The 6,932-nt window shown below is 56.6% G+C and overlaps 1 long non-coding RNA gene across 1 annotated transcript; it reads right to left on the bottom strand.

The window, feature by feature from the left end:
- Positions 1-1,564: 1,564 nt before the first annotated feature.
- Positions 1,565-4,231, bottom strand: LOC123330345. Its single transcript, XR_006546200.2, has 2 exons — positions 4,031-4,231; positions 1,565-3,250 (listed from the first exon to the last, which is right to left on the bottom strand). It is a non-coding gene; the product is annotated as an uncharacterized LOC123330345 (long non-coding RNA).
- Between the last annotated feature and the right edge of the window lie 2,701 nt (positions 4,232-6,932).

The raw sequence follows: 6,932 nt of genomic DNA, 5'->3' as shown, positions 1-6,932 counted from the left end.
TGCCAGGGGCAGACACGGTCGGAGGTAGTGCTTTATCTTCCCCGTGAGTCCCCATGGGATCAGCGTGTCCCTGCGAGGAGTGTGCAGACGCCAGGTGCTCATGGTTTGTCACCTCTCCCCCCACCTTCCCTGGCTTCCCAGGTGGCTCAGTGATAAATGCCTGCCAACACAGGAGACATGGGTTCGATCCCTGGGTCGGGAAGATCCCCTAGAGGAGAAAATGGCAGCCCACTCCAGTATTTTTGCCTGGAGAATCCCATGGACAGAGGAGCCTGGCGGACTACAGTTCATGGGGTCACAAAGGGTCAACACAACTGAGCGACTAAACCACAACCCCTTCTTCCCACCAGCTCCCTCCACCAAGCCGTCAGGGCCTCCAGAATTCTTCAGGGTTGCAGGAGGAGTGCAGAGTGCCCTGAGGGACAGCATCCTCCTGAGAGTGGCAGCAAGGCGACAGCCAACCTGGCAGCTGCTTGGCGCTCCCGGCGTGGCAGAAGTGAGAGGCCAGATGTAGGTAGAGCAGCTCTGCAGGTGCTAGTCCACCGCGCCCCAGGCCCACACACCCTCTGGAATGCTGAGCAGCACTGGCCAGAGGACGGGCATCTGCTCCAGCCCTGCTCAGAGGTCTGCCTTTGGGCCCGCTCCCCACACTGGACCTCCATCTGAAACTGGTAGGATTTGTGTGGAGGGACCCAGGACAGCTGGCCTGACTCCCATCTGGGGCTCTCCCCTGCGGCCGGGTCGCCCGGACCCAGGCCCCCCCTGTACAGTGGGGGGCGGGGGAGGGGGTGAGGGGGTGCTGGGGTGAAAGAGGAGGGGCCCGGGAGGGGAGGGGGAGTGATGCGGAGGAAGGCGGGGAGGAGCTGCACCTCCACTCCTAAGAGGACGTTTTCAGAGAACTTCCTCCCTTGAAAAAGCCTTGCAGAGATGAGGCGGCTGGCCCATTTCAGTTCAGGACGAGTTTTTAAAGAATTGGCCAGGTCCCAGGGGGGCGTTTGCATTCTGAGTATCCTGAGTGGATGAAGCTGTGTGTTGGGGAAGATGGTGAGTGGAGGATGGAGGCCTCCTGGCCATGGGACCCCAGGAGCCCACCCCCAACCTGCTCGCCCCTGGGGAGGGCGGGGATGTAACTGTCGGGTGGGCAGCATCTGAGATGCAGCAAGGTCCTCTCAGGGGCTATTGAGTGGATAAAGCCACTTCTTGGGGATGACGCTGCCACCCCCGGGGCGTGGCCCTGTCCCTGGCTGACCCAGGCAGTCTGTCGGAACGTCCCCCACCCGGCCCTCCGGTGCAGGGCAGTGTCTTTCTCAGGGTCCCCTTGAGAGCTGGTGGGAAAAGCACATAAAACAGCCCCCCGCCCTGGGACGTTTACGAGAGCGGTCAGTTCCCCTGGGCAGTGCCCCGAGATAAGAGGCTATTAAAATGTAAAGGGGGCCGAGGGGCTCTTTCAGCTGACAGAAGCAGCTACAGGGGAGAAGGGACTGTGCATTCCTCTTCCCAGCCCTTCCTGGGTCCTGGTTCCCAGGGACGCTGCATCTACTTCGGCGCAGTGACCATCCCTGAACCGGCGCCCGGGGCTGAGGCCTCCCAGACCCTGGGAATTCACAGGAGCAGATAAGGCGGCCCCTGTTCCTCTGAGCCCGGAGCCCGGCAGACCCGCTGAGCAAAACCGCTTGCTATGGGAGCCTGATAAGCATCGGGATTAAAAAATAACCCTGGTCGCAAAACTTAAAAAACGCCCTTAAAAAAAAGTGCTTATTGAAATATGCATGTCATAGGCAGGCAGCTTGATGGATTTTTGAGAGGTAAACACTGGCCTGGAACCAGTCCCTGCGGCCCCCAGCGCCCTAGTGCCTCCCACTCCCCTGTCCTGATAAGGCTTATCAGCCCGGCCTCGGCCAGGGAGGCAGAACCACCCTGAGTGATGCGACGGATTTATCATAGGGACTGGACCGGACACGGCTGTGGGAGGAGCTGGGGAGGGTCAGAGATGAGTTCTGCCCCGCCTTCCAGAAGCATTGGTGCCTTGAGTGCGGTTTGCAGGGACTAACCTTGGAAAGCAGGCTGGCACACGTGTTCCCCGGCTGGAACCCGGTCCCTCGATGGACGCAAGCTGCTTCTACGGTGGCGGTCCAGGGGTCACTGGTGGTCCGCGAGGCAGGCGAGCAGGAAGGAGAGGGGGACAAGGTGCACTGGGGGCACTTTGGGTGCCCGAGGGGGGCGTGTTGCGGCCGCTCCCCTCTCCCTTCCAGATCAACTGCATGCCCCTCTTTCCGCCATGACAACCTGGGGCCACTCAGCGAAAAGTGGGCCCAGCTCAGGCAGGTCGACACAGCCGGACACCCGCATGGGCGCAGATCTGGGTCACCTGTCTGAGTAGGTGTGCTAATGCCTGGCTCAGCGTGACGAGGGTGAGAATCACCCCCAGGGCCATGTGCAGCAAAGTTTGTTCGGGCTCATGTTTGCAGGATAATCATGTACAATTACTCCATAGTGCCTTATTCATGGAGCTGTGGAGAGGTGCTGAAATAGTTGCCAGCCGCTGCCTGTTGGCAATAGTGCTGCCTGAGTATTCGTGCCTGTCTCCTGGGGGCCACACACGCACTTGGGAATATGCCTGAATGTGGACTCTGTCATGAGCTAGGCCTGTGCATGCGTGTGTGCTAAGTTGCTTCAGTCGTGTCTGACTCTTTGCAACCTCATAGACTGTAGCCTGCCAGGCTCCTCTGTCCATGGGATTCTCCAGGCAAGAATACTGGAATGGGTTGCCATGCCCTCCTCCAGGGGATCTTCTCAATCCAGGGATCAAACCCATGTATGTCTCTTAGCATCTCCTGCATTGGCAGGTGGGTTCTTTACCACTGGCCTACGCCTGTAGATACAGCCAATTCCCCAAAGTGGTTCGTTATGTTGAGTGCTGCTTGTCCTTATTTGTTCTGCGTCATGAGTCCGGATTTTGAGTCCATCACATAGAAGCCAAGTGGCTATTTTGCTTTTTGGCTGCACTGGGTCTTCGTTGTGGCGGGCAGGCTTCTCCCGTAGTGGAGCACGGTCTCCCGAGTGCGTGGGCTCTGCAGTTGCAGCACGCAGGCTTCGTTGCCCCAAGACACATGGGATCTTCATTCCCCGACTGAGGATCGAACCCACGTCCCCTGCATCGGCAGGTGGATTCTTCACTGCTGGACTCCCAGGGGTGTTCCAGAAGCTGGGTTTGCGCCCAGTGCCCCCAGGGTTGAGAGGAGGGACATACCTAGGAGGAGGAATAATATACACTCTATGTAAACACATTTATTCCTTGTTTACTTGTTTCTCATCTGCCTTTCTCCAACCCCAAATTGTGCACTCTGTGGGGTCAGAGACCATGAAAACAGAATGAGCCCCCCACTTTGGTCCTCACCCCCAGAACCTGTCAAAAGGTTGTCCTTCTCCCCCTCCCCCCACGGCAGAGGGCGATTAGGGTCACAGGTGGTACTGAGATTGGGAGACTCTCCGGATCATTTGCTGAGCCCACGGTAATCACAGGGTCCCTAAGAGTGGGTGGGAAAGCAGAACTGGGACCCTCAGAGCCAGAGTGATGGCTCCCTGATGACCCTCGACATGTCCTGGCTTGGAAGGTGGAGGGAGGGGCCCCTGGCCAAGGAGTGCTGGTGCCTCTGAAGTCAGGGAGGGGACTCTCCTGGGGGTCCAGTGGCTAAGGCTCTGTGCTCCCAGTGCAGCCGGCCCAGGTTCAATCCCTGGTCAGGGAACTAGATCCTACTTGCCACAACTAAGTGTTCAGGAGCCCCAACTGAAAACAAGATCCCACATGCCGCTAGTATGCCCCGGAACAGCCAAATCCATCAGTAAATAATTTTATAAAATAAAATCAGGGAGAAGCCAGGAAACATTCTCCCCTAGCGACTCCAGAGATACGTGCAGCTCCTACACCTGGTTTTAGCCCAGTAAAACTCTTGTTGGACGTCTGACCCCCAAAACGGTGAGAGAATGCATGTGTGCCATTTAAGCCACCTGAATTCATAGTGTTCCTTACAGTGGCCACGGGACACAGAGACTGTCTGCTCGGGGCTGTGTCCCAGGCCCTGGCCCAGAGCAGACGCATGACGAATGTTTGTTGATTGAAGCAACCCAGTGGGGAACTCGCTGCTGAGTGCATGGTGTTCCAGCGGCTTCATACGCAGGGAGGGTTGCTGGCTGCAGTCCCTAAAAATACAGGGCACCCAGGGAAATTTGAATTTTAGATCAACAGTGGGCCATATTTTATAAAAGTATGTCCACTGCTATACCAAAAAAAAAAAAAGAAAATCACTGTTTAGCTGAAATTCCACTTGACTTGGATGTCTTGTATTTAATCAGGCAGCCCAGTGACTTCCCACGTGGGAGGGTATGTCCAAAATTCGAAGCTGGTTGGGGGCAGACCTGAGGTCTGAGGAAGGCCCCAGTGGTTCCCAAGGCCCCTGCCCCTCTCGCCCCAGAGCCAGCTGCTGCTCCAGGGAGTGATGGAAATGGTCCATCCACATCTTCCCGGGGTCCCCTCACCATCCCCCAACAGGAACCCCATGATCTGGGGAAACGGGTTCAAGGCACCCCTCTGCTGAGCAGAACCAGGGCCAGGCGACCTCCAGGAGTCTCTGAGCCACGTCCTGTCTTGTCCATGGGGAGGAAGGGGCTGCAGTGAGACCCCCGGCCAGACAGCTGAGAGTCCGGGAGACCTTGGCCCCCTGCTGTCTTCCTGCCAAGCCGGCCTCCCGCTGTGCGGGTCCGAGGAAGCAGCAGGCGAGGGAAGCCCTTCCCTGAGAGGCAGAGCCCCCGGAATGCAAGCCGGACAGAATCTCGCTGTTCTATTTCAGGGAAAAGAGTACAAAAATAGGGTCCACACTGAATTCTTTCTCCCGGAGCCGCACGGCTGCAGGAGGACCGGTCAGTGGCTTAAGGGAGCCTCACAAACACCTCCAGGAAACACCTTAGCATGCTTGCCCAACACAAAAATAACCTCTGAGCTGAGCCCCAGGGGGTGAACTTGCTTTGGCAAAGGGCTTTACCATTCTTTTCAATAGTGAGGACTTCAAGCCACCTCAGGTTTTTCACGGAAGTGAAAGTGCAGCAGGTCCAGGGCTCTGCCCATGGCCATGGAGCACAGCCGTGGCTTCTCTGCCCTCCAGCCCCCAGGCAACTGCTCGCCAAGGCGGGGAGTTGGACCTCCTCTCCTCTAAGACTCCCAGGGCAGTGAGCATCCTGACCCCTCCCCTGGCCCCGCAGCCCTCAACGCAGGTCAACTGACCCCGGTGTGAGTCTTCCGAAATAATGCCAGCTTCACAAAGATGTCAGGTTTTGTGAGCTCGACTGCAAATACGATCTTCCTGGAGTTAAGTCAATTTTGAATCACTCCCCAGTTCACAAGGTGGAGGGAGGGGGCAGCATCAGGCTTCTGGGAGGAAGTGGGGCATTGCAGGGTCAGATTGGGACATTTGAGGGGAATTGGACAGAAGGACAGCCTGTAATGTTGAGGACCGTTGTGGGGCCTGTGCAGAGCAGGGCAGTACCGGGGGGCGGCACCCTGGGGGCTGCCACTGCTTTGGGGCATGAAAGAGGGAGGTGTCAAGCTTGGAGAGGTGGGCTGTGTGGACGCCAGGGACTGATGGACAGTGGGATGAGCCTCATGGGGTCAGACTAGTCAGAGCTATAGAGGGGCCAGGTCCCTGGAAGAACAGTGCTGTTGTTCAATTGCTAAGTCGTGTCCAACTCTTTGGGACCCCATGGACTGCCGCGTGCCAGGCTCCTCTGTCCTTCACCGTCTCCCAGAGTTCGCTCAAAATCATGTCCATTGAGTTGGTAGTGCTATCCAGTCATCTCATCCTCTGCCGCTCCTTCTCCTTTTGCCCTCAATCTTTCCCAATATCATGGTCTTTTCTGATAAGTTAGTTCTTCGCATCAGGTGGCCAAAGTACTGGAGCTCTGGAAGCATCAGTCTTTCCAATGACTATTCAGAGTGGACGAGCCTGGCAGGGATCCATTATCAAACTGTCTGGGGAAGGAAGGCACGAGTGTGGGCGTGGGGTGTGTGAGGGTGGACGGGCTTGGCAAGCAACCTGTCTCCCTATGGCTGATTACAACCTGATTGACTTACACAGACAGATGCACACCAAACCTTGTCCATCAGATCTTTGTCTTCTGGGGAAATTTATGAGACTTAACTTCCACATCACAGTATAGAACTGGACCATGAATAGTAGATAAAATACAAACACGCACTTTGCCCGGCAAACATCACGGTCTGTAAGTCCCAATGCATTTCAGCTAAAAGCCTTTCTCACTTAGCTCCTGTGGGGGTACTTTTCCGCCTTGGCCGGCCTGGTTGCGGGATCCAGAAGTGTTTCCTGAGGATTTAAGCTTCCAAGGGGCTGAAGCTGTGCACCCCTGGTCCACTGCTCCAGCCCCCAGCCCGGCACACAGCTGGGGCTCCAGAAATGTTCCTACAACTGGAAAAGGGGCACAGGCTACTATCGTCACCCCCAGAAGACCTCCCTGGAGCAAGGGGGGCCCCACTCACGACTTGGAGGAGCTTCTGTCTTGGTTTGAACTGAGGGTCCTCTGCCTGGAAACTTTCTGGTGCTGATTCAGTGTCCATGAAATGCTTTGGAATGTCAGTTCGGAAGGGGGGAGCAGTATCCATGGCAACACAGCTTTCTCTGACGTGGTCCTCGCTCCAGGCTGGGCTGAGTCACTGAAACACGAGCAGGGTGACTCACCCAGGGTCAGAGTTCACAGGGATGGTCGACACGTGTTTTGGTCCTTATTCTGGAGTTCCAATTCTTGACAATAAGGACCCTCAAAGCAGGGCTTGTGGACAGGGAGGTCACCAGGGGAATCTCCCTAGGATGGGTTTTTCCAGAAATAAGGAGGGCAGCACACGCTTCAGAGATTAGATTCTGCCT

Source organism: Bubalus bubalis, chromosome 18, assembly GCF_019923935.1.
Source record: "Bubalus bubalis isolate 160015118507 breed Murrah chromosome 18, NDDB_SH_1, whole genome shotgun sequence".
NCBI classification, from domain to species: domain Eukaryota; kingdom Metazoa; phylum Chordata; class Mammalia; order Artiodactyla; family Bovidae; genus Bubalus; species Bubalus bubalis.
Note: the sequence above shows the minus strand (reverse complement) of the source record. Positions and strands in the feature narration are given on the sequence as shown.